The sequence below is a fragment of the Lissotriton helveticus genome, chromosome 1_2, assembly GCF_964261635.1.
Source record: "Lissotriton helveticus chromosome 1_2, aLisHel1.1, whole genome shotgun sequence".
NCBI lineage: Eukaryota > Metazoa > Chordata > Amphibia > Caudata > Salamandridae > Lissotriton > Lissotriton helveticus.
The window spans coordinates 132,368,702-132,381,960 of record NC_136058.1 but is presented as its reverse complement, the minus strand read 5'-3'; positions in this window follow the sequence as shown (position 1 = coordinate 132,381,960).

Here is a 13,259-nt window from a genome sequence, read left to right as displayed (position 1 = left end):
TATATATATATATATATATATCTTTGGCGTCAGTGGACGAATCTTCGCGAATTTCTCCAAGAAAATGGCCTGCTTGGTTCCGCTCCTCCGTGGGCGGGATCCTTCCTCTGAGGCAACTCTTGTGTTTTTTTTATGTTAAACGGTTTGCCTAGTCATGGAGGAGCCCCACTGCGATTGAGCGGACCTGGGTGATGCAGGGAGACAGTCATCGTATTAGGATGGGAGCAGGATTCCCAGCAACGAGATGCCTGTTTGGTGACTATGGAGTGCAGAGTTACCCACTGTGGAAGTATATGAACTTGATAACTGGAGTCACGGTGGCTCACTTGAGTAACAAATGGAAGGCACCACAAATTCCAGAAGGCCGTGTGTGCGGCCAGGCCCACAATAAAAAAAGGTGCACCATTCGTCTGTGTTTGAAAGTGTTCGAAAAACTAATGATTAAGGGCAGTTACCCGAAACATGTCTGGCTGTACTGAAATTGCTGTGCATATCCATTTCATCTAAAAGGTAGCTTGAAATAAATGTTGTGCATCACACACCTGTGTGCGTGCTCCTTCATTTGAGGCATCTCTTATATATATATATATATAACTTTGGCGTCGGTGGACGAATCTTCGCGAATTTCTCCAAGAAAATGGCCTGCTCGGTTCTGCTCCTTCCCTGAAAGTTTGGGGGTGATTCATCAAGTGGGGGCCGAGAAAAAAGGGGGTCCCAAAATGTGTTTTCCCCATGCAATTTTCCATATGGACCTTTAGCCAGGGCTACAGCCCGAACGGCTGAACGGAATTACACCAAATTTGGCAGAGTGGTAGAGTTCGGTTCGCAGATTGTGCTTTTTGTTAAATGGTTAAATGGTGTTCAGTAGCTTCTGAGAATTTACGAGTAAAATCATAGCGATATCTAGAGACGGAGTACGGCAATTATGAGCACGAGCTGCATGCTGGTTGGTTGTCAACTGTTTGTCAACACTCCAAACCAGGAAGTGTTGGCAGCCATCGTGTTCGTCGCTAGAACTGAGTCACAAGAAAACAGTAAAACAAAGTTGAGAAATAAGGAAAGGCGGCAGGGTAGAAACATCCTGACCCTCTAGGCTTGCTCAGGGGGTCGTTCATGAATTTTTAGGCCACATATATATTTTTTTTTAAATAGAAAAATTGCGGGGTACGCGTATGGAAATCCATTCAATAACGAGGACGAGCTGCATGCTGATTGGCTGTCAACTGTCTGTCAACACTGCAAACCAGGAAGTGTTGGCAGCCATGTTGTTGGTCGCAAGAACCGAGTCATAAGGAAATAGGAAAACAAAGTTGGGAAATAAGGAAAGGGGGCAGGGTAGAAACATCCTGAACCTCTAGTGTTGCTCAGGGGGTCTTTCATGGATTTTTAGGGTATTTATTCTAATTTTTTATTAAAAATAGAAATCGCGGCGCATGCGTACGGAAATCCATACAATTACGAGCACGAGCTGCATGCTGATTGGCTGTCAACGCTCCAAACTAGGAAGTGTTGGCAGCCATCTTTTATTTTGAAGTATGCGGGGGACTGATGGTCCTCGTACATGCCCCCGGGTCCGCCACCTTCCTGGGGCAGTAATATTTAAAAAAGGGGGTCTGTGACGGCACGGACCTCCCAGCCCCGGGGATTACCACTTTTCGGGGCTTTTTAATGTTGGGAGGGGGTCGCGCGGTCTCCATCCTGGAGCTCTTGATGGCTCTGGGGACCACCATCTCTCAGGGCCGACTCCTGCAGTGTCCCGGGGTGTCTACCCCCGCGACACTGCTGTTTGATATGGTAGGGCGGGAGAGTCGAGTCTCCCACTTTAGCACATCAAACCTGTTTCCTATTTGAAAGAGAGAGCAAGTTAAGCTGCCGTATCTTTCAAGTAGGAAAGCAGATTGCTTTTCGTTAGAGAGAGCAGCATATAAAGTGCTCTCTCTGACAAAGCAATGCCGGCTCTCGAAGGAAGCGGGGAGCCGGCTGGCACCGTGGGGGTATTGGTGTTCCCCACACGGTCCCTAATTATATTTTTGAGTCCCGGGGAATGGGTTCCTTTGCAGCTCCTTAAACATTTGTACATTTAATTTCTGTAAAATCCTTTTTTTTATGTTGGAGAACAGAGTATTCCTCTAGTGACTTTGTCATCCATGTATGTTTTTTACTTTTTCTTTATTTGAATTCCGTTTTATTTACAGTATGTTCTACCTCTGTTAAGAATGAGTTCCACAGCGTAGCGTCCGTTGCAGTGTTTTTAGCTTTTTCGTTCTTTTGCTTACTTACCAGTTTGTGTTCAAGATTCGGTGTCCTATTTGTGTAGCTTTTCTTTGTGTATCTTTTGTGCAGCCTTCTTTTGTGTATGTTTTTTTGAATCTGAGTTTTTTAATTCAGTGCTTTATCCAGTGTTTTGAATATAGCAGTACATCTGTAGACATGTACTGTACTCCTTTTCTTTGCTTCCGTCCACGCTAATTGACAACGTAATGGGGGTGAGTCAAACACAGTAGGTAGGATAAATAAATAAAGCACTTGACACAATGCAGAGTGACACTATTTATTGTATTTATTCTTCAAATGTTTTCTAAAATAAAATACACTCATGTACAAAATATTGTTGCTTTATTTGCAAGATAAATATCTGATATAATTCATATGAATCATCACATATGCTGATATTACAGTAAAGATAAAATGAAGTGTTTATGTTTTTCTAAAAGGAGCTACAACATGAGAAATTCAGTATGGAAAATCAACAAAACAATTTGGAAGACAGTTCGCTCATGTACAAAATATTGTTGCTTTATTTGCAAGATAAATATTTAATATAATTCATATCAATCACCACATATGCTGATATTACAGCAAAGATAAAATGAAGTGTTTATGTTTTTGTACAAGGACCTACAACATAAGAAATTCAGTATGTAAAATCAACAAAACAATTTGGAAGGCAGTTTCGAAATTAGTAACAGTGTCATAGAAGAGCTGAACATACTTTTTACAAGTAGCGAGAATGAAGAGGAAGATATAAATTCTGCAGATATTAGCTGTGATTTCCTAGACTAAACCTTAGATGTTGATTTTCTGGAAGCATTAAATGACATCGAGTATGATCATATAAGTTTTGAAATTGATAATCAGGGATATGAAATACATGATGAAATTATTTCAGAAGCTCTATTAAGGTATGAGATGTTATAAGAATACATTTATTAAAGTGGTTTGAGACATTCTTGTTGCAGAATTGTAATCATTCAGCTAGTACTGAAGTACTCATGTTGCAAAATGGTCCTTAGGGCATGGACTACTTGAAACCCCTATAGACTATGTATGCAGTTTTTCATGCACCGGCAAATTTGTCTTTTATACCTTTAATTGCCCAGTCTATTTCCTTACACTTCCAGGAAACACTAATACACTTCTAGAAAGGCAGTAAGTGTGCAAATTTCTTACTGCCTTCGGCTGGGGTAGTTGTTACAACAAAAAGGCTTGATAAAGGGCCTGCAGTTTGAATACGAATGTGAAATAGAATAGTTGATAACCATAGCCTAGAAAGGCAGGAAGTAGGTGTGTGTGTACGTGTAGATGGTGTGTTGATTGAGTGGAAGATGAATAATGTAAAAAATAAGAAAAGCTGCCAGTGTGCAAATGACCCTCTGCTATTCACGGGTAGTAGTTACCAAGAAGCCTCAATAAAAGGCTGTACTTTGAATTAGAATAACAAAAAGAAGATTTGACTATACTGGCTTTTTTTTAAATATTGGTAGACTTTTATTAAGCTTTTTATTATACATGAACGGCAGGAAGTGTGCGAATTACCCACTGCCATTCATGAGTAATAGTTACCAAGAAGGCTCAATAAAGGGCCTGTACTTTGAATTTGTATTAGAAGAAGAATAATTGATAACCCCAGCCAAGAAAGGCAGCAAGTGTGCAAAGTTCTCAGTGCCTTCGGCCGGGGTAGCAGCTACAACAAAAAGGCTCGATAAATAATAGGCGTATGAAATTGAACAATATTTGATAACCCCTGTCAAAAAAGCACTAAGTAGGTGTGTGTATGTGTGGATGATGTGTTGATTGAGTGGAAGATGAATAAGGTGAAAAATAACAAAGGCAGAAAGACCCGCACAATACCCACTGCCTTGACAGGGAAGTGGATGTTTGGATTTCCAGTCCATTACCTAGAGTGGGAGTTTCATTCTCCAGTGAGAGTCTTGAGAAACTGCTTCCACATGTAAGTAAGCAAGGAAGTGCATAAAGTATACACTCCCGACACTGGGTGGTAGTGTTGAAAAATAACAATATTGGCCCCTTTCTGGGGTTATAAAAAATGTGAAAAATAAGGAAGGCTGCAGATGCGCAAAGTACCCACTGTCTTGTCAGGGAAGTGGATGTTTGGATTTCAAGTCCATTACACAGATTGTGTGTTGGATTCCGCAGTGGGAGCCTGACAAATGGGTACCATATCTAAGCAAGCAATGGAAATGCACAAAGTACACACACTGTGCGGTAGAAAGGATGCAAGAAAGGACGCAAGTGTGGAAATTACCCACTGCCATTCACGAGTAATGGTTACCAAGGAGGCTCAATAAAGGGCCTGTACTTTGAGTTTGTATTACAAGAAGAATAATTGATAACCACAGCCAAGAAAGGCAGCAAGTGTGCAAATTTCCCACTGCCTTCGGTTGGGGTAGTAGCTATAACAAAAAGGCTTGATAAAGGGTGATGAGTTTGAATCAAAATATGAAATTTAAGAATAATTGATAACCCCAGGCAAGAAAGGCAGTAAGTAAGTGTGTGTACATGTGGATGATGTGTTCATTGATTGAAAGATGAATAAGGTAAAAAGTTAGAAATGTTGAAGATGCACAAAGTAAGCATTGTGTTATCATGGAAGTAGATATTTGGATACCGAGCTCATTACAGACTGTGCGTCGGAAAAAGGATGGAAGTGTGGAAATTACGCAGTGCAATTTACGGGAAGTAGTTAACAAGAAGGTTGAATAAAGGGTGTGTACTTTGAATTTGTATTAGAAGAATAATAATTTATAACCACAGTCAAGAAAGGCAGCAAGTGTGCATATTTCCAACTGCTTTTGGTGGTAGTAGTTACAACTAAAAAGGTTGATAAATGTCTAATGAGTAATGTTGAGGACAGATATGTTTCTGTTTTTTATGAAGTTGATAGACTGTTTCACGTAACAGAAAAGTTCATCGCAATAAATGTATCGAAATGTAAGTTTACTGAAATCGAGATTAATGTGTGAGTATGGACTACTTGCTGAAGATGCTGTTGCAACAGTTTATGTGCAGTGTGTTTATGGTGCAGCAGCAGGTGAGTTGCCCTGCAATTTTTGTGTTTCAGCTCAACCAAAGTTGTTGTGGTGCAAGTTCTTCACGTGTCGCACTATATTTGCTGTGTGAAAGAAGTCTTTTTTGGATGGATTACCCTTTGAAAGAGTTGTTTGGTAAATTTTCCAGATTACTTTTGGAGCTTAAACCTTTGCCTGGAGTATTAGCTATGAGAAAAAGGTTCAATAAAGGGCTTTGACGTTCAATAAGAATATGATATTGAAGAATAATTGATAATTCCAGTCTAGAAAGGCAGAAAGTGTGAAAATTAAGCACTGCTTTCGGCTGGGGTAGTTGGTACCAATTACAAGATGATGTCAAAAAAAGTAATGTTGAGCATAGCGATGCTCGTGCTCCCTGCAATTTATTAGGTCAATAAGACAAAAGTTCCTCACAATAAATGCATAGAATGTTAATTTCACCGAAATGAGGATCAATTTGTGGGTGTGGATTGCTTGCTGAATATGCTGCTGCAGCAATCAATGTGCTTGGTGCAGCAGAACGTGGGTTTTCCTGTAACATCCGTGTTGGAGGTCGAGCAGAGTTATTGAGGTGCAAGTTCTTGAAATGTCGCATCATAGTTGGTGTGCCAAAGGAGTATTTTTTGGATGGATGACTCCTTTAAAGAGTTGTTTGGCAAATTTTACAGGTTACTAACGGAGCATTAATCTTTTTTTGCCCCTCAGGGATAGTAAATAAGTTGCAAATCAGAGCTTTTTTTTAACTTCTTTGGAGGCTCATCTTCTACATTTTCTACACCAATCGTTTCAGTTGTTTTAAAAAAATCTGCAGGCAAATATAGAACTCTTCTCTTTAATGGTGTTAGTAAATTAGAAGGAGGCAATTTTCCTGCCTTAGGCTCCATACGAACAATATCCTAAAATGGATGCACACATTTAATAAGAATAGACTCCTAGGTATTTAAATCCATCAGTTCAGAAGGAATAATTACGAACTCAAGATGATTATGCACAGCTCTAGCAGGCATTTTGTTCTTATCTAATTTGTTATAAAAATATTTAGAAATACACTGATCAGAATCCAAATCAAAACAATTATCTACCAACAAATAAGTTGCAAAATGCTTCCACTCATTCTTATTTTCCTTTTTACTTTTTAAATACAGATGAACAGTCCTGGTTTGATGTTTATAATGAGTACGTTGAAAACAAATAGAAGAATAATTTGGTGTTTCAAGTGAAATCACCTTAAACTTTGTAATATATTGTTCAACATTTTCTACAGTAGAACATTGTACATTCTGTTCCACATTTTCTTCAATTAATATCTCAGTTTCTGCTCGGTCTTCCTGAGGACCAAAGTAACTAGGCTGAATTTCATCAGAGACATTTGTTACATTTGATACAGATGCACGGAAAAGAGTACTGTTGAACTTTTTTTAACATTACTGCTGGAATTTTTGCGTAATACAATGTTCTGACTAATTTCGTGATTTGAGTATGATGAACTGGTAACATTCTGAATTGGTGAAAAACACCTTGACATACTTTTTTAGAAAGGCAAGCCAGAGAATGACCTGTGAAACCAGTATTTTCTCTCCCTGTGCAAGAGTCTAGTCCTTGCCACATCTTAATCTTTTGTTTAACACTTTTCTTAATATAGTTATGTTAGAAATTGCATAAAAAAATAATAGATTCTTGATTTATAGTATAAATACTACTACAATTGAAAGTGTTCACTGGAGTTTTAGGACGTCTCCCTAAAAGTTCCTCAGCTAACACTTCTTTTGCATTTCTAGGAACAATTTTCTCTTTCACAATAGCATAACCATTTCTAACCTCATAGTCACGACTGCTAGTGTTATCTGCATGCAACAAATCATTACTCTGAAGATAACTCTTATCATTAAAAAAAGGCTCAGAGCTTGAACTATGGTTCCATTCACCCAAAAAAAACTCTGAAAAATGACTTCTGTTAGTTTCTCTTTTTTTGCACTTACTTTTGGCCTTTATTAAAGGGATTGGTTTATCTAGTGATTGAATTGTATTGATTACTAAAACAAATAAAAAAAGATTTAATTCGAAAGCCTTCTGAAGTAGATTTTGTATAGTTTTCTTTTTCTTATATGCGTCTATTAAAAAAAAAATGTGAACACATAGAGTTGTGTCTGCATTAAATAAATGAAGGCTGAATTTTCTAGTGTTCAAAGTTTAAGAAAATCAAGATTGTATTGAATGTTTTCTGTAGTGCTGGCGGACTTGGTATCTAGTTGTGAACTCTACTGAGCACAGAATTGATTGAATGCTTTTCTCAGCACACATAATGAAGAGAAATTTACCTGCAAAATTGAAGTTGTGAACCCTGCTGTCCGTAATGTGCATCGAAGGTACTAATTGACACAAACGTTAATGAATGCTAATTTGTATAGTTAACAGAATCTGAGGACAGAGTAGAATTGTATCTGCGTTAAGGAAAACAATGTTGAATGTAATGCTGTCCTTAATGTAGAAGGAAAGCTGAATTCAAGTTGTGAACCGAGCTGTCCGAAATGTAGATTGAAGTCAGTTGTTGACAGAAAGATTGATAAATGCTATTTTGTTAAAGTTAACAGTATCTGAGGACACAGTATAATTGTGTCTGCCTTAAGGAAAGCAAGGCTGAATACAATGCTGTCCTTAATGTAGAAGGAAAGCTGAATTCAAGTTGTGAACCCAGCTGTCTGCAGTGTAGATTGAAGGCAGTTGTTGAGACAAAGATCAAAGAATGCTATCTAGTCACAGATAACAGAATCTGAGGACACAGTATAATTGTCTTTGCCTTAAGGAAAGCAAGGCTGAATACAATGCTGTCCTTAATGTAGAAGGAAAGCTGAATTAAAGTTCTGAAAACAGCAGTCTGCAGTGTAGATTGAAGGCAGTTGTTGACACAAAGATCTATGAATGTTATTTTGTCACAGATAACAGAATCTGAGGACACAGTATAATTGTCTCTGCCTTAAGGAACGCAAGGCTTAATACAGTGCTGTCCTTAATGTTGAAAAAAAGCTGAGTTCAAGTTGTGAATGCAGCTGTGTACAGTGTAGATTGAAGGTAGTTGTTGACACAAAGATTGATGAATGCTATTTTGTCACGGTTAACACAATTTGAGGACACAGTATAATTGTCTTCCTTAAGGAAAGCAAGGCTGAATACAATGCTATCCTTAATGTAGAAGGAAAGCTGAATTGAAGTTGTGAACCGAGATGTCCACATTGTAGATTGAAAGCTCTAGTGAGCAGTTATAGATGGATGCTATTTGTGATTCTTTTACAAAATCGGAAAACATAACATCCATTAGTCTCTACCGTAAATAAAGCAAGGCTGAATTCAATGTTTTCTGTAGTAGTGGAGCTCTTGCTATGAAGTTTGGATTTTTACTGACCGCAGAATATATTGAAGGCTGTTGTCAGGACAGATATTGAAGATAATTTTAGTTCCAAAGCTGATTTCAAGTTGTGAACCCTTCTGTCCGCGGTGTAGATTGAAGGCAGTTGTTGACACAAAGATCGATGAATGCTATTTTGTCACAGTCAACAGAATCTGAGGACACAGTATAATTGTCTCAGCCTTAAGGAAAGCAAGGCTGAATACAATGCTGTCCTTAATGTAGAAAAAAAGCTGAATTCAAGTTGTGAATGCAGCTGTGCGCAGTGTAGATTGAAGGTAGTTGTTGACACAAAGATTGATGAATGCTATTTTGTCAGCATTTGAGGACACAGTTTAATTGTCTCTGCCTTAAGGAAAGCAAGGCTGAATACAATGCAGTCCTTAATGTAGAAGGGAAGCTGAATTGAAGTTGTGAACCGAGCTGTCCGCAGTGTAGATTGAAAGCTCTAGTGAGCAGTTATAGATGAATGCTATTTGTGACATTCTTTTACAAAATCGGAAGACATAAAATCCATTAGTCTCTACCTTAAATAAAGCAAGGCTGAATTCAATGTTTTCTGTAGTAGTGGAGCTCTTGCTATGAAGTTTTGATTTTTACTGACCGCAAAATATATTGAAGGCTGTTGTCAGGACAGATATTGAAGAAAATTTTAGTTCCAAAGCTGAATTCAAGTAGTGAACCCTTCTGTCCGCAGTGTAGATTGAAGGCAGTTGTTTACACAAAGATCAATGAATGCTATTTTGTCACAGTTAACAGAATCCGAGGACACAGTACAATTGTCGCGGCCTTAAGGAAAGCAAGGCTGAATACAATGCTGTCCTTAATGTAGAAGGAAAGTTGAATTCAAGTTGCGAACGCAGCTATCCGCAGTGTAGATTGAATGCAGTTGTTGACACAAAGATCGATGAATGCTATTTAGTCACAGATAACAGAATTTGAGGAGAATTGTCTCTGCCTTAACAAAAGCAAGGCTGAATACAATGCTGTCCTTAATGTAGAAGGAAACTGAATTTAATTTGTGAACCCAGCTGTCCGCAGTGTAGATTGAAGGCAGTTGTTGAGACAAAGATTGAATAATGCTATTTAGTCACTGATAACAGAATCTGAGGACACAGTATTATTGTCTCTGCCTTGAGGAAAGAAAGGCTGAATACAATGCTGTCCTTAATGTAGAAGGAAATCTGAGTTCAAGTTGTGAACGCAGCTGTCCTCAGTGTAGATTGAAGGCATTTGTTGACACAAAGATTGATGAATGCTATTTTGTCAAAGTTAACAGTATCTGCGGACACAGCATAATTGACTCTGCTTAAGGAAAGCAAGGCTGAATACAATGCTGTCCTTAATGTAGAAAAAAAGCTGAATTCAAGTTGTGAACGCAGCTGTGCGCAGTGTAGATTGAAGGTAGTTGTTGACACAAAGATTGATGAATGCTATTTTGTCAAAGTTAACAGTATCTGCGGACACAGTATAATTGACTCTGCCTTAAGGAAAGCAAGGCTGAATACAATGCTGTCCTTAAAGTAGAAAAATAGCTGAATTCAAGTTGTGAACGCAGCTGTGCGCAGTGTAGATTGAAGGTAGTTGTTGACGCAAAGATTGATGAATGCTATTTTGTCAGAGTTAACAGAATTTGAGGACACAGTATACTTGTCTCTGCCTTAAGGAAAGCAAGGCTGAATACAATGCCGTCCTTAATGTAGAAGGAAAGCTGAATTGAAGCTGTGAACCCAGCTGTCCGCAGTGTAGATTGAAAGCTCTAGTGAGCAGGTATAGATGAATGCTATTTGTGACATTCTTTTACAAAATCGGAAGACATAAAATCGATTAGTCTGTACCTTAAATAAAGCAATGCTGAATTGAATGTTTTCTGTAGTAGTGGAGCTCTTGCTATGAAGTTTTGATTTTTACTGACCGCAGAATATATTGTAGGCTGTTGTCAGGACAGATATTGAAGATAATTTTAGTTTCAAAGCTGAATTCAAGTTGTGAACCCTTCTGTGCGCAGTGTAGATTGAAGGCAGTTGTTGACACAAAGTTCCATGTCTGCTATTTTGTCACAGTTAACAGAATCTGAGGACACACTACAAATGTCTCTGCCTTAAGCAAAGCAAGGCTGAATACAATGCAGTCCTTAATATAGGAGGAAAGCTGAATTCAAGTTGTGAACGCAGTTGTGAGTAGTGTAGATTGAAGGCTCTAGTGAGCACAGTTATATATGAATGCTATTTGTGACATTCTTTACAAAATTGATGCTCCTGTTTTTTGTTTTTGATGAGGTTGATAGACTGTTTCACGTAACACAAAAGTTCATCGCAATAAATGCATAGAAATTTAAGTTGACCAATATCAAGATTAATATGTGAGTATGGACTGCTTGCTGAAGGTTGCCCTTCAATCTTTGTGTTGCAGCTTAAGCAAAGCTGTTGGGGTGGAAATTCTTCATGTGTTGCACTATATTTACTGTGGTAAAGAAGTATTTTTGGTGTTGATGAGCCTTTGAAAGAGTTGTTTGGCAAATTTTACTGATCACTTTTGGAGTTTTAACCTTCGGCTGGGGTAGTAGCTATGACAAAACGGTTCAATAAAGGGCCTTGACGTTCAATCAGAATATGAAATTGAAGAATAATTGATAATCCCAGGCAAGAAAGGCAGGAAGTGTGCATCTAAAGCAATTACGTTCTTTGAAGTTTGCGATGAGGAGTGGTCAAAGCAGGACGCATTGGTAGCAAAGTCTTTAAAATCAAGTTTTTTAAATCAATGTTGTTTGTTCATTCACAGAAGTAAGTTGAACTATATCTCCAAAAGGTAGGATTTGTTTTTGTAAATAAGTCATGTTATTCAATACGGTCGTATGTTGATGATTTCTGGTGCACTGAGTTAGTAATACCTTTGGCGCTGAGGTTGAACGTACCCTCTGATGATACATGATTGGGGGGGGGGAACAGTTATTGAAGTAATGTCTTTTGTCAATTGAATTCTGCATCAATTTCATTTAAAATGAATAGTATGTTTTACTATATTTTAAAAGTGTTCACTCTCGGTGATTATTTATGGTGGAGTGAGTAAGTAGTATCTTTGGTGGTGAGCTTGTATGTTCCTTGCGCAATGTAGATTGAAGGCAGTTGTTGACACGGAGATAGACGAATGCTTTTTGTCAGTTATTTAAAGAAAATGTGAAGACATACAGTACAAACAGCTCTAAATTAAAGAAATGAAGGCTGAATTTCCTACTGTTCAAACTTTAAGAAAATCTGAGGATATTGTACAATTGTCTCTGCTTGAAATAAATCAAGATTGTATTGAATGTTTTCTGTAGTGCTGGCGGTCTTGGTATCTAGTTGTTAACTGTACTCAGTGCTGAAATGATTGAAAGCCGTTGTCAGCACAGATACTGAGAGAAATTTACATCCAAAGTGGATTTGAAGTTGTGAACCCTGGTGGCTGCAATGTAGATTGAAGGTACTACTCGACACAAACATCGATGAATGCTATTTTGTACCGTTAAAAGAATCTGAGGACATAGTACAAATGTTTCTGCTCTAAATAAATCGAGAGTAATATGTCATACTCGGTTTTAAGAATTTGTTGCATTCTTAAATGCATAAAGGCAAGCATTTCGTTTGATACAATGCTTAGGTCATGAATAATGAGAAGTTTCATTTTCTTCAAGTGTCTTCACAACAAGCTGCTCCAACAAGCTGCTCAGATAGCTTGTGGTATTCAAATTTGTTGTCATGTTCCACAGGTAGTATAAGTAAACAATGTAATGTAGCATTGAAAATATTAACCTTTGGTCATATTTTGTATATTTGGAACTTATTACAAATGAGCAACAAGGAAATGATGTTGACTATGGAAGTATTCTACAAGAAATAAAAATTGGAGAAATGACTGAACATGGCAAAGAGGTTTTACAGAGACGATTACTTTGAAATTTGTTTCCAAATGAAAATATTGTTCCTAAGCTGGTAGCTACTTTTAAAATAATTGAGAAGAACTGTAAAGAAAAGCAGCAAGTTTGAAAATATCCTACTGCCTTCGGCCAGGGTATTAGCTACAACAAAAAGGCTCGATAAAGGGCCTTGACTTTGAATCAGAACATGAAATTGAACAATAATTAGTAACCCCAGCCAAGAAAGGCAGTTAGTGTGCAAATTTCCCACTGCCTTTGGCCGGGGTCATAGGTACAAGAAAAAGGCTTCAAAAAGGGCCACGAGTTTGTATCAGATTATGAAATTCACAAATAATTGATAACCCCAGCCAAGAAAGACAAAAATGGTAGCAAGTTGGTGTGTGTTATGTGTAGATGATTAGAAAGGCTGTAGACGTGCAAACTATCCACTGACTTGTCAGGGAAGTGGATCTTTGGATTTCCACCTCATTATACGTACAGGCCGCCAAATTTTGCAGTGGGATGCTAAGAAATGGCTACAACATAGAAGGAAGCAATGTGAGTGCATTAAGTTATCACTGTGGGTGGTAGGGCTGAAAAATGACAACACCAGGCCCAATTTAGGGGCTGT